The sequence below is a fragment of the Strix aluco genome, chromosome 31 (genome assembly GCF_031877795.1).
Source record: "Strix aluco isolate bStrAlu1 chromosome 31, bStrAlu1.hap1, whole genome shotgun sequence".
Lineage (NCBI taxonomy): Eukaryota > Metazoa > Chordata > Aves > Strigiformes > Strigidae > Strix > Strix aluco.
This window is the reverse complement of record NC_133961.1, coordinates 798,482-819,682: the sequence shown is the minus strand read 5'-3', so window position 1 is coordinate 819,682 and position 21,201 is coordinate 798,482. Positions and strand designations below refer to the sequence as shown.

The window sequence follows — 21,201 nt, the reverse complement described above, 5'->3', positions numbered from 1 at the left end:
TGGTTAAGAATAAATCTCTGATGTAAACCAGAGTTATTTCAAGCTTAACAAGAGAACTAGGCATCACCGAGGCTTCTCCTCTCTTAAAACCTAAGCACCTAGGCAGTACATTTAGGCAGCGATATCAAAAAGGTGCCATTCTCATGGCATCTCTCCCTGCTGCTCTGCGCTACCCTCTTGTCTAACCTCATACCTACATCTCTCATCCAACCTGCTCCACTTGCACAGGGAAGCTGCACCTATTCAAAATGAAAAATCCTGCTGTCAATGCTTAAGTGAGACCTCTTCTACACTAAGAACAGACACCGGGTCTCACCACTACCTGCCCTAACTACAGAACTGTCTTCCGCCCTCCACGCATCAGGGTGTGCCTCAGAAAACAGACCTGGATACATTTCAAGCCCTGTAACACCTCCTGTGCGGAATAACTGAAGTTCAGCTCCTGTCAGATCTGCTGCCGGATCTTGCCTGAAAAGCTTTAGCCATGATGTCCACACTTCTTTAATGAAAAAATTTAGACCAAGACAAATCATTTAAGGAATTTCTAGTTTCAAAAAGCAAAACAAACCAAGAAACAACCCTCCAAAAAAGTTATCGAGTCCCTGTTACTTTCCACAACTCCTTTAAATAAATGCTATACTTCTACCTACTAAATTGAAGCAACATTCCAGGAACAGATACCAGATTTTGTTACTCAGTAAATTGTTTGTTTATAGGATTTCCTTTGTCATACAATAAATTTATCCTCAATGTTCTACTAAAGCAAGGATGTATTACTAACCTTTTCACCAAACAGGAAACAAAAAATACTGGCAGATCAAGTTACTTGCCGACAGCCCTGTGCAAGCTTTGCTGCGGAATGGGAACACAGAACTCCGACTCAACCCAGTTTCAAAGCAACAGCTCTTTGTCTTAAAACATGACCTTCATCTCATCAGCTGTTAGAAGAAAACTGCAGATTACAGACAGCGATTTGAGAGTCATAGTCAACACATCTAGAAACTTGTTACGTGCATTACTCCATCTCCAAAAAATCCATTGGTGGGTAAAGAACTGTCAAAACAGTTGCACATGTGGAACTGTTTTAAATCGTATTGCTCCTTTGCTTCCTTCACTTTGCCAGTCTCCTCTATCGGATGCAAAAACCCTCAAAGCAACCCTCAGCGCAGTCATCACCTCCCAGCCCTCAGGAACGCCCTGTTCCTGCCCGCTCGGCGCAGAGCCCCCTGCGTGACTCGGGGGGCTCTGAGCACGCGCGTGAGGAGGAGCAGGGTTACACACATGCACCAGACAGACATGGAAAGGACCAAACTAGCTCATCTTGTCCATTTTTCTAATAAGGTCCATACAGATGCAAGTTGGCTGCACAAAACCTGACTATACCGCCTGTTGGCAGGGGCAGAAATTCCTTCAATCTGGCAGAGCTGGCTTTCCAATAGTTGACATATTTACCCTGCAGCCTCTTTGACTAATTTTGAATTCAACCCAAATATGAGCTACACGGATGTGTTCAGTTAAGTAAAGGAGGAAGGGAGGAAGGGGAAAGAAGTAGTCCATTTTCACCGCAACACATTGCTCACTTTAAGCAGCATACCATCTGGGCTGAATAAAAAAAGGGACTCGTGTTTCACTCTGAAGGGGACTGAGTAAAGAAAGTCAATCTGTTTTAGCAACCACTTCCAAAAATGTTAGCATCTAAATATTTAATAGTCACTGAAAAAGAATCAGGGAAAAATAAATAAAAGGACAAGTCATACTGAGCACTTCACACTGTATTAAGAAAGCAAGTCAAGGATATCTTTCACAAAAAACCCTTTACCTGAAAGCACTCCAGAGAACTGCGCACATTACAGAACAGATCACACTACTGCCTCTGTATCACTCTCACACAGACAGTGTAAGAGTAGGCAGTCACCCTGGCCAAGGAGGTTTTGAGGAAGAAATACCAGACATTTGTGTGTTAAACACCCTCATGAACAATGCCAGTAACTTCAGCCTCTTTGCAAAACCCTCTATCGCCGAGGATGAAGCATGAACTCTTCACTGCCAAACCTCTGGCATGTTTTTTGTGGGAATCCTGGCATCGTCACTGGATACTTTCAATACATCGCTGCTTCAAGTTTTTCAAACGTGAAAAGAATTATTTTGATCCAGGCTGGTACGTAGCTGTGAGGCTGAAGGGGTATTCATGATACTTTCCTATCCCATGATGCACACGGTATGCTCCATACTTGAATGAATTCATTCTTTTTTTCTGCTTATCCCCTTGCCAGGTATAAATCCACACCAGGTTTGATTTCAGCACACCAGAAATCTGTTCTCACTCTACTGAAATCTGCAACGTGTTGTGAAAACAAAAGGAGAGAGACTAGAACAAGTCAGCAGCTGGAATTTGCAGCAAGATGGCATCAAAAATACCCACCTTCAATACCTGCCAACATCTGCTCACCAGCAAAACACACCACAGCTAAAGAAAAGTGAGTGATAACAGCAGACTTTAACAAATGCTTTTTGATCTTCCTCCATCATCTTAAAAGAGAGCAAATAAGCAGTGCTGAATGACTGGTAGGATATTGTGAGATTTGATTCCTCAGAGGCTGCAAAACTATTTACAAATGCTTACATTCAGGTCCATTTGCATCTGTAAACTTAGCCACTAAGAACAGATGTATCTTATCAGATACATCTTATAGATCTTATCTTAACAGATGTATCGCACCTCGATGACTGTGTTCAGTTTTGGGCCCCTCACTCCAAAAAGGCCATTGAATGACTCGAGCGTGTCCAGAGAAGGGCAACGGAGCTGGTGCAGGGTCTGGAGCACAGGTCTGATGGGGAGCGGCTGAGGGAACTGGGGGGGTTTAGTGTGGAGAAGAGGAGGCTGAGGGGAGACCTCCTGGCCCTCTGCAACTCCCTGAAAGGAGGGTGCAGAGAGGGGGGAGGAGTCTCTTGAACCAAGGAACAAGCGCCAGGACAAGAGGGAATGGCCTCAAGTTGCGCCAGGGAAGGTTTAGACTAGATATTAGGAAGTATTTCTTTACAGAACGGGTTGTTGGGCGTTGGAATGGGCTGCCCAGGGAGGTGGTGGAGTCCCCATCCCTGGAGGTGTTTAAGAGTCGGGTCGACATAGCGCTGAGGGATCTGGTGTAGTTGGAAACTGCCAATGCTAGGTTAAAGGTTGGACTAGATGATCTTCAAGGTCCTTTCCAACCTAGACGATTCTGTGATTCTGTGATCATACCTCTTTATGTTGACATCAAGCATCTGACCCACTCCACATCTACTTTACAATATCTACTAATGCAGATGATGCACCCAGATGAGGAATTCAAAAGCTGAGCATGAAGAAACTCTAAACATTACGTTTTGCCTATAAACTTCAGTTTAACATGTGCGTGCATAAACTTCACTGGCAACAGAAGTATGCTGTCAGCAAGATAACACCAGTGGAGTTAAGGTAGACTTGGCTTAACACTCACTGCACTGAAACGGAGAGCAGAGCCAATTTCCACTTATGAGAGAACATCAAAGTCAGAACTTCTGCAGCCACCCAGAGTCTGTGGCAAACTTACCCAACCTCCCTACTGCACTTTACCATCATTAAAATTAAAACAGTGCACTAGTTTTTAAGAGGAAGGTCCTATACTGAATTCAAGTACGTAGGGCATAAAAAGATTGCCCATTAGCTGCACCAAAGAGGTAAAGGGAAGTACAGTAATGAGGACTAAGTTTACTTTCCATCACTTAAACACCATTGGTATCACCAAAAAAGTTGTTTGCAGCTGCATGTTCATAAGTGCTTCTCGTAAATCCCCATAAATGCTAGTCTTCAACTTGGTTTGCCTTCCTACACGCTACTGCAGAAGAACAGCATCCCAGTGCACATCCAGGCTGGCTTTGGGAAGCAAAGAACAAGACAAGCTCTCTATTGCTCTGCCATGAAGCCTCTGACAACACCTAAGCCATCTGTCACAAGTAAAGGACACCTGCCAGTGATTATCTGACAATTTAAATCCCCTTGAACAGTTTTAATCCCTATCCTCCCCATCTTCATTTAAACTGCCTGATGATTACATTGCTTATGCAACATTAGAACTTATGAGGGTTATTTGTAAATGCAGATTGACAGCGCCACTGCAATAGCAGCGCTCAAAAATGTGGGTAAATTTGTGATTATTCAAGGAACTGCTCACTGTTCAGGTCCAACTTTCCCTCCTTCAGTTTTCAACTGTGATCCATGAGACGCAATATATTCGATATCTAGCATTTTCAAGATTTAAAATACACAGCCTAGTCAAAAGAACAGAAACTCCTCCGGTTACTTCCAATTAAACACTAAATATTACTGAGGCAAGTCAAAGTCAATGGGAAAACCCTTTTTAGAGCACTAAAGGACAGCTTCTTTTAATTTAGATGGGAAACCTACAGTGGTGGGGAACACAGACTACTATTGGAGCCCATCCTTCACCCATTATTTCCTCACAGCAAAAGCTGCCTTTATGGAACTGCAGAGCAATTTACACATCATGATCTCCATCGTAAATAATACAATATGCATAGAATATCTTTTTCTAAATATCCTACAGTGTTAGTTTACAAAATTGGCACATTCGCTATAGTAGGTGGCTGCATTTCAGCACTTAGTCATGCAAGGACCTAAATTAAATACAATCTTCTAAATCACTCCCGAATAAACAACCATTTGCCTTTTCCTTGCAACACCATGTGCAGGAAGTGAACCAAGGTTAACAGGCTTATTTTAATCCTACCGCCTTCATGGCTGGATTCTATATTTGGGGGACTGGGCATTTCACTAGAGCCCCCACATCTGCTCGTCTCCAGTGCAGCTGCTCGAGCACACACCAAAAATACACACATCCCCTAGGACCGTGGGCTCTCGGCACGGTTGGCGTGGTGGAACATTAACAGTACAGAGTGAACAAAGCTCCAAACTAGTACAAGTTCAAACAGAAAAAGGAGGGGCAGGGGAGGAAGAAAGATTACTGAATGGCGTGTACCTCGGAAGAGAAGCATTCCCCAGCAAGAAGGGGATTATACACTGTTCTTACCCAAATGAACGTTACCCAACCAGATCGCTTCCTTACAGAAGTGAAAGAAGAAAATATATCTTATTCTTAATACCTTCAAGGAATGTATTGCTCTAACACCACCCCGAGGACTACATTATTTTTGTCTTCACAAAAAGAAAAGACTACAGGATTTATGTACAATAGCACAGAAGACCTACAGCAGATCTTGGGACAGAATTCAGATTTCATCATCCCAGTCTCTGCTTTAGCACTATACTTGTAATTACTTGCCAACAGGAGTGTTTGTATCAAACAGCTGTACCTAAGAGAAATTAAATGAGGGGTAGGGGTGAAGGAGGAGGTAACAAGCCTGTGTGTCTCATCACACTGCTGTGGACTCCTGACAACTAGGCCAACTTTTCCTGACATTCTGCCTGGAAAACACAGAGATCATGCCTGAACTGTGACAGCAGCGAGACTGAGGCCAATTCATTCACTTACGAATTTAAGCATTTAACTCCAAGAAGTGCATATGGAGCTCCAGACAAGAACTAAGGAATGATGGAGTTGAGCCCTTTTTATCCCCTGGTGAATAACATTTATGATCCTTTGCAAGGCAATGGAGTCACCACATGGTTACCTTTCTCCCTAATTTTTGTTAGTGGGGACTCCTGGATGCTCATGGCAAAAGGGGTCAGTACGTGACCCCCAACTTCTTTCTTTTGACTGTAGTGGCCACATGAGTAAATGCTTATCTTTACCAGTTTCCCCACCCTGCTTGCCCTCAATCCCCCAAGATAACTTACAGTGGAAGACCAACTTGGACTGACTCATCCACCCAACTCCTAGAACGAGATCAATACTACAAATTTAGGATTGTTTTGTTTATCCCAGACTCCTCTCCAGTTCCTCCCCCTTCAGTGATTTTAAGCAGACTATGAAAACCATTACTGTGCAATCAATTAGAGCATGCCCTTACACAGAACCCTCTAATAATTAACATCCTCTGGAATGGAAACATTTTCCCTAATTATGTGTTCCTCATACTCTCAGAAGAGCTTAGCTATTATCTCCAGGCACTTAAATGGAAAGTTAACACAGTCCAGAATAAAAATCTGAAATACAAAGGATGTATTCCATCAATTGTCATCTTCAGGTTATTGAACAGTGACTCTCTTCTAATCATTTTGTCTTACACCCACAGGTTCTTATTATCTTTCTGATCTTCCAAAAGAGCAGAAGACACTGTCACAAAAAAAAAAAAATAAAAATTCCACAGCAGTGCAACTGAACTAAAGCAGGCAGCTCACACACACACACAGACCCCCTGCAAACACTGAGTCCAGAGGGAAGCTACTCTCTGACAGAGGAAAGCTGGCCAGTTACTGTCTCCATGTCGGCTCCACGATCAGGTGCTTAATCACTTCAACTTCCATGCAGCTTAAAGCCAGGTATACATTCGTGCATCTTGGTAAGCACAATGAGGAGAGAGACAGAAGGGATTGCTGCACGGTTGCTAGAGAAGTCTACAGGATCTTCAATTTATCGAAGTAATGTGCACAGTTAGCAAAGTAAAAAGGTAAGACCAGCAGATTTTGGGGGATTCTTTTAGTTTCTGCTGCACCAGAAGCTCACATTTCAGATTTCAGTATGGCAGTGCGCAGTTATTTATAGGCCATTAAGGCTTTCAAGCAGCAGTCAGTGACGACCACTGACTTGTGGCTTTCAGTCTTCCTAAGATCCCTCCTTCAGCACAGTGCTTTGAATCACAGGGCAGCGGCATTCCTCCCTTGAAACCACTCCTAGCAATTTATCAGCTCTACTCCAAACACCAGCGCATTAACAGGACCACTTCTCTTTCTACTTCTTAGCAGAAGGCACTGCTTCTGAAGGCACAGTTCTGCGTTCAGACAGATTATTTGGAAGTTCAGCTTCAGCATCAGAAAACAGCAGTCATCTTCACAGGCTGTGACAGACCTGCCTGTTTCTAAAACAGCTCTGGCTCTCCCGGCCCGACCAGTGCCAACAGTTTGGCTTAGACCCTTATTGAGTATCACGTATTGTTTCCCAATAGAGACACCGTTGCATGGAACTTTGCTTTGACTGCAGCCAGGTTAGTGTCTGACGTATAATCCTTTTCCAGATGTTCCCCGGCTAGGAATGGACACTTCCTGAATTTAACTTCAAGCTTCAATTTGATGGAAGAACAGGAGAGTACCGGTGGCAAAAAGATAAGTAGTATAAATACACATCAGGAAATGCAACTAAGCATCTTGATGGGGGTAGGAGCAAAAACAGCAAGAAAGAACAAAAAACTTAGATGTAACTTTTATCTTCAAACATGCTAAAAGCAAAGTGGATCCTATTGATTGTATACCCTCCAGACTCAGCAACTTTCAACACACTTCTTGATGAAAGACAGAACCTGTGTATATAGAAAAGAATCCAACTTCTTCATGAACCATGTATGTAATACATTCATCACTACACACTGGCTACCCTACAATAAAGGGCAACAACAGTAAGTCACCTCACAGATCACGTTACAAACTACAGACACCTGCCGAGGACAGAGAAGATAACTGTTTTTAGCATCTCAGAAGTGATTATTTTATTTTGTTTTGCTCAGCCTCTCTACCTTTGAGGAAAGATTTCTCTGCAGAACCCTTATGATACCGTTAGGTGTATTATCCTCCTCTTGGACAGATTCAGACCATGCTTTGTTATACCATAGCCAGTGTCAGATGAATAAAAGTACAAGTACCTGACACAGTGAAGAACCTCAGATTAGTCCGCCAGTTGTGCCTTAAAAGCCTGGGTTTTAAAAAAAGTAAGCAGGGCTAGCTTTGCCTTGATAAACTTTATGATCTATTGAGTATCATCTGTCACCCCACAGACAACACTGCTGCATCTCACCAAACTGAACAGATATGCTGTCTTCATCAAGCCTGCACTATCTGGTCATTTGCCATTAGTCACCCTGAAAACACAGCCTAAATTATTCTCAACAGGACATGGACGCAAAGAGAGTAAATAGAGAGTAAGTAAACTCAGTCTTGTTTCTCATGTCCCAAACTACCATCAATATCAAACTCCCCCCTGTGTATGATTGCAGAAAATCTTGGATTTGTAGACCTTATGCTCAAATTACTACCCACTATCATTTTGAAAGATAAAAAACACTTGATTTTCACAGCTTTTAAATGTCAGCTTACTTAGAGATTTCAAATACTTTCTAAAGAAACAGGACTGTTGTGGGTTGCAACATCAGCTCTGGCTGCTGGTCTGAACCACTGCAGGGACCAAATCCATCTTTTACCAGGGCAGACAAGAGGAGCTGACTGGAAAGTTAAATGATACCAATCACAGCCAGGGAAATGTTTACATTCCTTTGTCTGCAACAGCTCTTAATGCCGAAACTCCTCCTCCTCCAGTCTCATCTCACTGCTTACTCTGCTGATAAGGCAGGGTAAGAGAAACGTACTCATGGACAACATCCACCTCGCGATAAGATTTCCAAGCTGAATCTTATCTTTTTTCTTCAACAGGAGGAAGTCTGAGCACTAATCCTGAATGGCCTATTGATAGGGAGGAAAGAAAAGAAATACAGTCTCGTATCGACAGATAAACACCTTGAAGGTGGGAGGAGCGCTACTTATAATTTTTAGTTTATTCAAGGATCTTTCCTAGGGATTCAACACAAATTTGCCTTTATCTCACAAGCTGCTGAGACAATTACAGTCTGTCTCCAAAACATAATAAAACATGAAATTTTAAAATGCTTCCCCGACGCAGGGCCTAATCAGTCACCCATAAATCCAGTCTTTAAATATTCATGTGAGATGAAACCAAACTGCTACATACAGATCTGTATATAGTTACTTTCTGCTGTTACATGCCCAGGGTTTAGCTGCTTGGTCTCTCAGCAAACACAGCCTTCTTTGTCTAACGTTTTCCTTGGCAACATGATACTTCCGACAGCATCACCCAGTATAAATCATAAGCTTGTGTAAACCAGTAAGGACAAGTGGCAGAACTGGACAGTAAATCTTGTACAAAGTGAACGCCAAGATTAAAGAAGAAAGTATCATTCAATGAAATGATCAGAAGGGCAAGAAAAGTAATAAAGAATGACAAAGTTCAACTGACGTTATAGTCGGGATTTTGCAGTGTGACTGCAGAACCATTAGAAATCCTGTCAGTTCAGTTCAGATACATGCTGGTAAAGAAACATTTGTCCAATCAAAATCTACCAAGCTGCAGGTTCAGAACAAAAGTGAATTCAATGTCCGAAATTAATCAAATTTAAAGGAATAACCTATAACAACAGAAGTGATGAACAGAAATTCCATTCAACAATGAGCACCTTGGGGGTTTTTCGGTTTCTAACAACTGGGGGTTAGGTTTAAATTTCCTCACACAATACTCCATGTCAATAAAAACCTACCTAGCACAATTAAATTTAAGTTTGCCAATCACAGAATCTAACGTTCACTTTCAAAGATCAAAGGTTTTTAATTGCTCTTTGAGACTTGTTTCTGCAAGGACTTTTTTTGCACTATGCAGATACAAGAGGTCATAAAAGGCTGCTGTTAATTACATTTTCTTCCTTAAAAACACGTATTGAATTACCTGTACTTAAGCGCCTTCAGAAATTATGGTTAGCTGTGCAAACTCTGGGATGTTCAGCCTTACTAGCTGGGCAGATTCTTTTAGGTCTTACACCCGATGTAAGAAAAATCTCACAGTTGTTCTGTCTGGAGAAAACAACTGAATTTACTATTAGTTTATTTCCACACACGCAGGTGCTACCTCAAGCTGTTCTGCTGTGCCACACAACAATGACTTAAAAGGGGGCTCCAATGAGAAGTAATCACACAATGCAGCAGCAGTTAGCTGTGAGGCTGTAAATATCAGTGTTAATTCTTTGCAAAAAAAGTTTCTGTAATGTCAGTTGCTCTAGGAGCATTTCACTATGGCAGTAAAGTATGTTTATATAGTAACTTATAGGCATAAAAAGCACTGAAGTCCTTTGGAGTTGGTAGCTGATACTAGACACGCTATCCCTCTCTACATCCCAGCATACAAAAGCAACAATTCCCAAATATGCAGTAATACAAAAACATGGAAGAGGAGGAGAGGAAGGGCAAAGCAGTAACTATGAAGGAGATGTCAATCTTGTCCCTCAACAGGATGCTGAGGAGGTATCTTCTTGCCTCTTCTCCAGTAAGCAGTCACTGAGCACTTACATTTAGTATTTCTGCAGTCTGCTGTCCCACACACAGATCACACACAGAATCAACCTCTGCTAACGAATGCAGTTTAAGGAAGAGCTGTGCGTTTTAGGAAGAAAAACTATAAACAGAAACTGTTAACTGGTAGGCAGAAGAATGTCCTACCCAGTGAGGAAAAAAAAAAAAACTAAACCAAAAAAACAAGCTCTGCGTCTCCAGATACTTTTAGAGTCCAAATATGTAGGATGATGACAGCAGAGAATGATATTCTTGGTCAGTGACAGAAGCACTACGTCAAACTAACCACAGCTAACCTATAGCCTTTCTCAGGGTAAACCAGATAACCTAAAACCAAAACACTCCTGCCATTTTCAACTCCAACAGGCATCACTTACTCTAATAAAGTTGCTTGCCCTTAACAACTATGCCACAATTCCTTATGTAAGCAGTGAAAGTTTAAGAGCAATAATTGTCTTGGCAGCTGCACGTCAAATCTTCCCCAGCAGGGAAAGCTGCTTGTCAGAACCCGACATGCCATGCTGTGTCCCAGCAAGCAGTAGGGGGTGAAGACTGGTATCCCATGCTGACATCTTACTGGTGAACCACCATTTGACACGTGGGCTAGAGGCAGAACATGCAGGGCTCTGAAAGCAAAACAGGATGAAGTTATGATAATGATATTGTCCTGATGATATCAGGAGAGTAACTCAGGCATTTAGGATCTGACTGCATGTCAGTACAGCACGTCAGGAGGGGAAGTAAGCTGTGATATTGGTAACAGGGGGAGAACTTGGGCTGTACTACTACATTAAAAGGCCACACCTCGGAAGGAGCCTGTGACACAGCTGGGATGTGAGGCTCCAGTCCAAGAAGGGCCAGGATGCAGGCCAGAGTAAAACAGAACATCAACAATGTCCTTAACAATAAAAGAAAAAAAACTCATAACCTCTCACTCAACAACACCGAACTAATTTCCAAGCGTTAGGAGACTGATGACAGATAACCACGATTTTAATCTAGACAGAGACAGACAGATCTGCAGACTTCCCTACCCTGGGAAAGCAACTCAGATCCTGCTTTGAAGTCCTGCCCTCGGAACAGAAAACGAGGAGACCAGAAACCTCTCTCCCGAGGCTCCTAAAAAAAAAAAAAAGAAAATCTGGAAGAGCAACAAGAATGTTTTTCCAAGCAATACCTTGAAGCAACAGTTAAAATTAGGAGAAGAATTAGCAGAAGACAATCAAGAGTCAAAGAAAGGCAACAGTTTAAGAGAGGGAGAGCGTACTAGGTGCTAGTGACAGCACACAGCCAGCATTACCTGGAAATGGATGGTAACCTCTTCAAATAGGAATGAAAATCCAACAGAAATAAGAGTCAGACTGAAAAGAGGACATACATTAAGCCCACGCGAGTTGGGTGACAAAACATGGTGCAAAGTGAACTTAGAACATCCCTGCATCTTCAAGGGGAAAGACAACTCATTCCTCTCCAGCTGCAATGATAATGCAGAAATGGACATACACACCTTCAGGAAAAACAAATTTCAACTTAACAAGCCAAACTAGAGCCTTGATTATAATCGGCCAATTTTCATCCACCCTGTACTGAAAACCTGACACGCCATGGCACAGCCAGAGCAACACCCTTTAGACCGTCCAGGACCTCACGCCACACTCACAATATTTTGAGGATCACTGCTAATATACTGGTCTAATTCAATACCGAGACATCACAGGACACAAACCTCTTCAAATGACATGCCCTAGGTGTATTTAAAGAGCTTTTGCCATTGCTTTACACTCGAGAGGTTTCTTTTACAAAAGACAGTGTACATTTGTCTTTCTCCCATAGCTCTGGTCGCCTGTCCTCCACCGGGCAAGCCTCAGAGTTAAGTGGGGGCAGAAGATGGGGCTCAGGAATAACAGATGTACACAAGTGGTTAGTTATTTGAAGTTGGGAATTTCCCATAATCACTATCAGAGACCTAGAAAATAATCACTTCAAGTGAAAAATAACAGCCTTTACAACCACCTACCTAAAGCATGATTTTCTCCCATTCAAACTGAGCTCTTTGATGTGCTTTATACAGTAATAATAAAAATTTATACAGAAGATAAAGTGACTCAGTATTTGCTGCACGGATTAGATTTCTGCTGCTTTCTGTAAGCAAATCAATAACAGAAAAATAAATGGCATTTGCATTTTGTCAATGGGAAACATGCTGTTAAGAAGATATATAACAGGGATTATACTGAAGCGAGAGGCTCATTCTTTTCCCAAGATTTTAATTTCACCTTCTTTATTTCACTTATTCATCGTACCAGAAGCCCTAGCCGAGAGCAACGATGTTTTTCCACTGTAGAGGGACATATACAGTGCCCCCACGCAGACGGGATGTTAATGCGGGTGCACAGTGCTGTTGTGCAATCTTTCTGCAAGGCACTGGTGACCAATTCTTTCCAGCAAATACTGCCACAGCAAAACACCATCCACGCACACTATATATATATTACAAACTGCCTTCGAGCTAGCAGTAAAATCAGGGGTTTGTTTGCAATATAGGCAATCTTGGATTTCGGCTCTTTCAACAGTTGCTGTGTTTAACAGCACAGTGAAGACTGAAGAATAACAGAATGAATATACGCAGAGGAAGACTTAGCAAAAAAGCAGAAAAACTTTTGATACAGCATGAGAAAAAATGAACGTTTCCCCAGGAGCAGTGGAGGCGATTGTGGTTAACGTCTCTGGAAAGGGCCACCCAAGAAACAGTCCAGGATTTAGTCTATGTGGTATACCAGCTTTCTTCCTTTTCTAATTTTTTGCTTCTTGATTCCTGCCAATTCTGCTTCCGTTATTTCCTAAAATCCTCTGAACATTTTCCAATAAAGAAAAGTAGTATCTGCTTTTTAGAAGTCTGTCCTGGCCTTGAAAGTAAAAAAAAAAAAAAAAAAAAGTTATGCCACCCTACTTGTTCTGGTTTCAGCTGGGATAGAGCTAATTTTTTTTTTCCTTCTTAGTAGCTAGACTAGTGCTGTGTTTTGGATTCAGTATGGGGTTTGGTATGAGAAGAATGTTGTTAATGCAGTGATGTTTTTAGTTGTTGCTAAGAAATCAAGGACTTTTCAACTTCCCATGTCCTGTCCATGCGTAGGTACGCAAGAGGCTGGGGGAGAGCACAGCCAGAGCAACGGACCCAAACTGGCCAGGGGAATATTCCATGTCTTGTAACGTCATGCTCAGTGTATCGATGAGGGCTGGCTGGGACCTGGGGCTCTCACTGCTGGGACTGTGATTTCAGGATTCTCACTTCTCTGGGATCACTAGCTGGGAACGGGCTGGGCATCGGTCAGCGGGTGGTGAGCCATCACATTGTGCGCTACTCATTTGTATTTTCTATTATTAATATTATTATTTTTATTTCAATTAAATTGTTTTTATCTCAACCTATTAGTCTCCTTACCCCTACCCCTTCAATTCTCTCCCCCATCCCCTGGGCAGGGGAGGGTGAGCAAGCGGCTGCGTGGTGCTTGTCTGACCACTGAGTTTAAACCTCACCACTACTCAAAGTGCCCATTGGAGAAAAAGTCTCAGAGGGAAGCTTCCCAGTGCACTCTAGTTAAGAAAGAATAAGCCTTTATATACTTCAGCCCCCAATCCAAATATTTTGGGTGTCTCACCTGAGCCACTTGGAGCTTCCGAACCTAGATGTGTTTTACTCAGATGGGTCAATCCTGGGACAAATTCCAAGTTAACAATAATTACTAAGTTTTTGGTTAACTATAAAACCATTCTTGCCTTTTAAGGCTTCATTCAACGTTTTTTGCATCAGGTATTCTTCCGCTGAGCCAAAGAAAAACTCAGGGGATCTCTAAAAACTTGCTATAACCCCTTGCACCATTTTGCTGGTTAAACAAACTCTGATAGCTCCACATTCCTCCCGGCATCCATCATATTTATGTAGGCTACAAAGTGTACTTTCTGCAGAAGCTGGGGCAAAGACATGTCCAGACAGAGAGCACCAAACCGGCAAACGCTCCGAGGGCTGCGGAGCAACCTGATGAGCTGGGGAATCACCGACAGAAGGTACATAGATGGGGACCTAAAGCAACAGACAAGATCTCAGGAATTTCATGGAAATTTTCAAAGACAAAAGTCTGTAATAGCTCGGTACCCCAAGACCTCAAGACGGCCAAGCAAAAGACAATGCTTCTACATATTCAATAATAAAGTTTTTATTTTCAAAGCGTGTATCTACTTGGTTCCACGGCAGGATAAATTTGTTTTCACACAAAACCCAAACTGAAACTTCAGATGCACTAAGCTTATAGATTTGACAATCTTTTTTTCAAGGTTCTAGGGAAGCAAACATCATCACTTGCAGTAGCACCTGAGACTGGCCGTGGCGGAGGTTCTTGAAAGCCTCGATGAAGACACTAATGAAACAGCCGTCTCAGCATGTTGCCATTAAGGGTTAATCTTGAGTCTCATTGGCTATTCCCATAAATACCAACGCAGCAGATATAATTGCAAAGCAGGTATATTTGGCTCCAGTCACTCTGTCAATTTAGCAGCAACTAATGTTGGAAAATTGCAGGGTGTAAATTTAGCATCGTGGGTCTCACATATTGCGCTTTTTCAGTGGTAGAGACTGTATTTGATTAATCAGACTTAAAAGAAAGATATCACACTTTATGAAAGCTTGTCTATTTTTTCCCCTTATCTCTGGAAAGAAAGAAATATGAAAAAAATCATACTGTATTGACTGGATAATGACAAAGGCAGCACAGCTCAAACTGCGCATTTCTGAGTTTCAGCAGTCATTTCTTTCAGGTCGATGAGCAGAGAATTGCTAGTGCCAAGCAGTGCCAAGACTTCTGCCAAGCAGCTATCAAATCTTGGTAAGATAAGGCAAGCAGAAAGAGACGTCTTTGGAATACAAAGACAATCTGAACATATTTTCTCTTTAACAACCATGTTCAAATTTCTTCTGCAGCCCCAGGGAATCAGCAGCTGGCTAGCTCTAACTGGCTCTCCGCTACCACTCACACATTTGCACCTTCCTTTCTGTCCTTCCCACACACTACAAGTTCAGAAGACAAGGAAAACTGTGCATAGTAGATATTTTTAAGGACACCTTGGTAGGTAATATATAGTGCTAGACTGACAGCCACTGCCATCAAAACAGACCACTAGTATAACGCACACGGGCGCTAGACAAGGGTTTTCCTACTCCCCGTAACACAAGTGTGCAACGGCAGCGACCACACAGAGCAGTCTCCAGCCTTTGTGCTTCCCTGAGCCATTGTGTCTGCACGTCACTGCTGTTAACAATAACTAATTCTTACTTGACAGAACAGTGACTCAACCCACCTGCAGCCCATACTGGCTGCTGCTCATCTGGGTTTAGATTTTCTAACAAAGTACCTAAGCAGACTTACTCCAGACTTACTAAGGTTTTCAGTCTCACTGCACCAGAGCCGCTGCCACACATACCCTTGGCTTTAAACTCATGAGCCCGTATTTAAGAGAATGGCCATCTTGCTGAATATGCAAAACTCATTTTTCTCCTGGAGAAACCTGAAGACGCTTGGGAGCAATAAAGAGCCTTAAAAAGGCACCTGAGATTCTTCATAGACTCATTTCTTTAATTTTGATTCCCAGCTACTGCAATAATTTCTACTTTTCTTAAAAGACAAGCTGACACATTCTATTCAGGTCTTCCATCAAAGAGTTACAGAGTCACAGCTCCCACCTTCCCAGTTGGAAAGCCTGGTAAACTGCACTCATCCATACACTGAGGTTTCCTCTCTTCTCTGAATCCTCTTCATCAGGATCAGAGAAACAAGCCTCATGGGTGAGGTATAAAGCTCTTTGAGCTAACAGACCCTGCTATAACTTTGGAAAATTAAACATTTCAGAAAGAGATCACATCCTTCAGGCAAGGGGCAAAGCAAATGGAAAAAAAAAAATTTAAAGAGCAAAGACTCTCCTCCTACAAAAGAAGCAGGAGGGGGCTTTCATTTAACACAATTATCTTCCCCAAATTTTCTCTTCACTTACACTTCCCAATACTGGCAAGTTACTGAAGTAATTAGAGATCAGTACTTTAGCTCAAAAATCACTCTTACAAAGGTAAAATATTTGGACAAGAAAATGAATCCTGCACTTAGATCCCACAGACCATGAATTTGGGATCTTTTTTAATCTTGTTTTTATTACAAACAAAAAACGTCACCGTCCTTCAAGATACTTCCAAAAAAGGGTGCTTTCCTCTTTGTAAAGACCCTGTCACAGCAACTGAACAGGACAGCTACACCGTCCTGCGAGCAGGAGACATTATACACTAGAGGATGACAGTAAGCCATGCCACCCAGGACACAGGATAAGCACCATGAGACAGGTGATGTCATTGGATAACCCGTGACCTCAGATATTACACAATACATCAGGATGTTCTCTTTTCAGAGACGCCCATGCCAGTGCCTCCCAGACCGATTCACTTCAGACAGGCCTTCGTTTGCCAGTATGTAAGAGGATGCTCATCATTCATTGTAATGTAAAAGTAAATTCCTTGCATTCGAAAACTAGAAAAAATGAGTTTTGTGAAAGACATCAACAGCTCAGCCACGTTCTCCACTGGAAGAAAGCCTGATTGCATCTCACACTGCTTCATGTGGAACAAGATTCCTGTGACCCTGGCGACCAGCACAGAGGAAAGAGAATAGCTGCCAGTCAGGTGTGGCTGCCTTCAGCAATACTCATTAATAATTTAACTGTTAATGGCCATGTAACTGGAGTGGGTGCAGAAGAAATGAACTGAGAGCACTTCTCTCTTCAATCGTCTTTGCATTCTACTTAAGCAACAGGGTTCCCCTTTTGTTCAAGGGTTAGTCCCTTTTAAAAAGGAAAAAGGTGTAAAGTTCAATTAATAAATACAATTCATTTAACTTGAATTTTTTAATCACTCAAAAAAGGCTGAATATGATTACTATAGGTCTTTCCCATTTTCCTAACCTCCTATGCAATTAATTTTCACATATTCCAACACAATTATCTGTAACACAGAAAGGAAAGATTTATGCACTCATTGCCTTGCTGCAAGTTATATATATGGATATTTCTGATTCAGGAAGTTAACACAAAAATAATATTACTTTTGACCATGTACACTGACCCATATTCTGTGAACTAGCTGAAAGTATAAAGGGAAAACTGAGATACAGAAAACATAATGCAATGCTAAAACTTGCCCAGGACTCCAGCCCCAAACAACTTCATTCCTGGTAAACACAACACAAGCTGTAAGTGTCCCACACCATATTCATGTGTTTCATACACAAAGGAGATAATGTGGCTCAGCCAGCAGCACTGAAATTATCCACTAGTTCTTTGCACTATGGCTGTGTTTTGTCCAGATTTCCAAAGAAATAAATTTAAAAACAATACTGTAAGTATTGACTGCATTACAGCTGATGACTGCACAAACGTATTTCTTTGCAGAAGGGGCTGTTGGGCGTTGGAATGGGCTGCCCAGGGCAGGGGGGGAGTCCCCATCCCTGGAGGGGCTTAAGAGTTGGGTCGACATAGTGCTGAGGGATCTGGTGGAGTTGGGAACGGTCAGTGCTGGGTTAAACGTTGGACTGGATGATCTTCAAGGTCCTTTCCAACCGAGATGATTCCGTGATTCTGTGAAACTTAAATGAAGTGTTACCACCACCAAATAGCACTAGTTCATTCCATGTGTGAACTCAAAGGATACCTGAACATGTCTGTGATACAACATCCCAAGCACACACATCCTTAAGGGGACGATGAAAGTTCTTGCTTCCTTTCCACTTACGAGGTCCCTAAGATTACCCATATGACCAGAAGTTCATCTATACATGCTGACCCCGAAGAGAAGGAGGGGGCAACACACAAACAACATGTAGCAGTGGCAACACAGGTCAACTCAGCTAGCTGGAGGCTGTAAAGAAGGTACAACCAGAAATCCAGTGACAAAGAAATGAGCTCTCTGGGGAAAATTAATTCCTTACTTCCTCTAAAATTCTACTGCCAATGATACAGAGTATCCTCCAGCCGTCAGGAAGGTTCATCGCAAAGGCAGGAAGACTTTCGCACAGAGACTGCTGCCAGCAAGGTAACTTTGCAGCTTTGTTACTGCCATTTTCGGAGTGCCCATTAAGAATTCCTCAGTGTATTTCAGATAACTCTGTAAACAACAGGTTTCAGGAAGGGCCAGACAACACTGACACAATCGGCTTGGGTACCTGGACAACATTTCTCACCAGGCACAGACACAGCAGATTGTCATGTCATTCACAGCGACTGCCAGGGATGGGTGACACAACTTTACCAGTATGTCAACATACCTTCTGTGTTTCAGAAGCACCTTGTCAGCAAGAAGCACATGCTAACAGAGATGCTTTGTGATCACACACTTACTTAGCACAAGAAATTTTGCATGGCAAGATGAAAACCACAGTAAAACTTTAAATGTATAGACAGAATAAGCTTCCTTCCCCTCATGCATGCCCCACCCAGAGCACAAAACTCAAGTGTGCCACTAGAAATCGAAATCCAATTACTCCTTCCCCATAGACCAACCCAAGTCTTTATTCCTCCTCCTGTTGCACCAGTTTTACATTGGAATTGCTCCTCTGAAACTGTTAAAATCTCACCAGTGAAAAGGAACACAGAATCAAGCATTTTGTTTGTGGAAAGTGAGGGTTTAAGCCACTACACTCAGATGTTAAAATTACTATTTTCCCCTTCTCAAGAAAAAGTCTACAATAAATTTTTCTGTGAGATGTTAAAGAACAGATTTCGGAACATACTGTGCAGGTACATTACTGCTCAAGATATCCTAGCTGCAATGTGTTCAAGTCAAACTCTTAAGTTTTAACAACTCCTCCATGGAAAACTATTCACTCAAAGTAGTCTTTAGGGAATCCCACAAAGCAGCTTAGCAACTGCTGTGCTTTCCAGCCTTGACATTTCAATGAAGTTTAAAGACATCAGAACACCTCAAAACAAAAGGACTTATTTCTGAGACCTAGGTTGTCAATTCATTTTTATATGAATAGCACTTTAAAACAGTTCATGCACTGAAACATATCCATGTAAGTTCATTCAAAGAGGAGAAGAATCCGGACACACAGCCTCAAAAATGTATAAATATAGTAATAAAATAATTCTTGATATGTGTTTAAGATAGAACTGAATCTATCTGGAAACTATGTATGTTTATACAAAAATACATATGTTTATACCAAAAAAAAAAAAACACCAACCCCACCACATTCCCTTCTAATGCCTCCTTGGCAAACCAGACTCAGATGAAGGACATGCTCCCACAGACTCTGTGCTGGTTTTAGGATGTACCACAGCCTCTGAGAACATTTTGCATTGCCAAACCCTGCACAGGTGTTAAACGGTACAGCAATGTCAAGATGATGTCCCAAACGATGAGAAAGTGATCAGAAGATACTATGAGTAAAGTCCTGTTGTAGTTACTTACCTTTGGACCTTCATCCAACAAAGGGGATGAAAGACGCTGTCCTGGGTTCAGCTGGGACAGAGTTCACAAGAAGCTGGGAGGGGGCACAGCCAGGAGAGCTGACCCGAACTAGCCAAGGGGCTATTCCATACCATAGGAGGTCAAGCTCAATACGAACGGGGGCAGCTGGCCATGGCGAGGGGAAGAGGGATTGTGGCTCTGGAACCAGCTGAGCACTGGGTGGTGAGCAACTGCATTGTACATCACTCACTCTATACATCCTTTCATTAGTATTATTGTTATTACTATTTCTTCCTCCTTCTGTCATTCTACTAAACTGTCCTTATCTCAACTCACAAGGTTTTACCTTTTTCTTCCGATTCCCCTCCCCATCCCACCACGGCAGGGCAAGCAGCCACGTGGTGGCTAGTTGCTGGCTGGGCTTAAACCAGGACAGATGCTTACAGTAGCCCTAGGGGATAAACTATATAGATAAGCCAAAAGTTCTTCCCCACCTCTCATTTCTAGGTGTGCAAGACTGATACTGCACTGCTTCCTCTTTTGTATTTTAGTTCATATCTTAAACAGAACAGAGACTATCCTATGCTACTAAAAACAAGCACCACATATTTTCCAGGACATCTATTTTAAAGTTCCCCTCTCTAGTGTCCAAATTGCTGCCAGAAGAGAAATCTGCCATACTCCACCCTGGGAGACTGGAGGCACTCGCCCTCTTGCAATCAGGAATCGGTGGAAGGAGAACCTGCATAATTCCGAATTCACCTCTGATGCTACAATTTAACACACATTCCTCACATAAAGAAAGCAAAATACAACCGCAACGGTCATCCACTCCAAAACTATGTATTCCCATTATGACAGAAAACCATCAGAGCGAGCTCACAAGTGATTCAAAGTAGGGATACAAAAGGGACAACTGAAACAGCCTTCTCAGCCAAGCTTACAGACAACAGCATCTGACAAAAGTAGCAGACCTTTAAGCACTAGCAGGAAGAAAAGACAGTAGTCCAGAAGAACCCTCTCTATCCAAACAAGTAAGAAGAGAAGTGACATACAGTGACAGTGTGTCATACGTGCAGGGCTAAGCCCTCCAACACCAGCCCGTCTGCAGTTCTGCCTTTCCTGGACATGCTGCTGATGCAAAAAGAAATCCACAACCCTATCTGATGCTGTTTGCCCCACTCTTTTTGTAAGATCCTGCAGTTTTATCGTGGCCCTAGGGCAAAGCATCCACAGAAGAAGAGTGAAAAGGTATGTGGGCAACTCCCCCATGAAATGTTGGCCAAAGCAGTGAAGTGGAACTGACAGCGGAAACGTACCATTTCCTAGCATCCTACTTACCAAATCAATCAGAAATCAGCTCCAGCAATTAAGTGATAATGAATTATTGATGACACTCACTGTGGGGTACTGAGCA

General features: G+C 42.3%; 1 protein-coding gene across 4 annotated transcripts in view; it reads right to left on the bottom strand.

Moving 5' to 3' along the window:
- LDLRAD3 (low density lipoprotein receptor class A domain containing 3) overlaps positions 1-21,201 on the bottom strand; it is a 117,684-nt gene that overhangs the window by 82,765 nt on the left and 13,718 nt on the right. The window contains exon 1 of one of the 4 annotated variants that reach the window (XM_074809806.1): positions 11,317-11,470. The exons of the other annotated variants lie outside the window; for them this stretch is intronic. The gene's annotated coding sequence lies outside the window, so the exon portion shown is untranslated. Of the gene's footprint in view, positions 1-11,316; positions 11,471-21,201 lie in introns of those variants that run through there. 4 annotated transcript variants of the gene reach the window in all.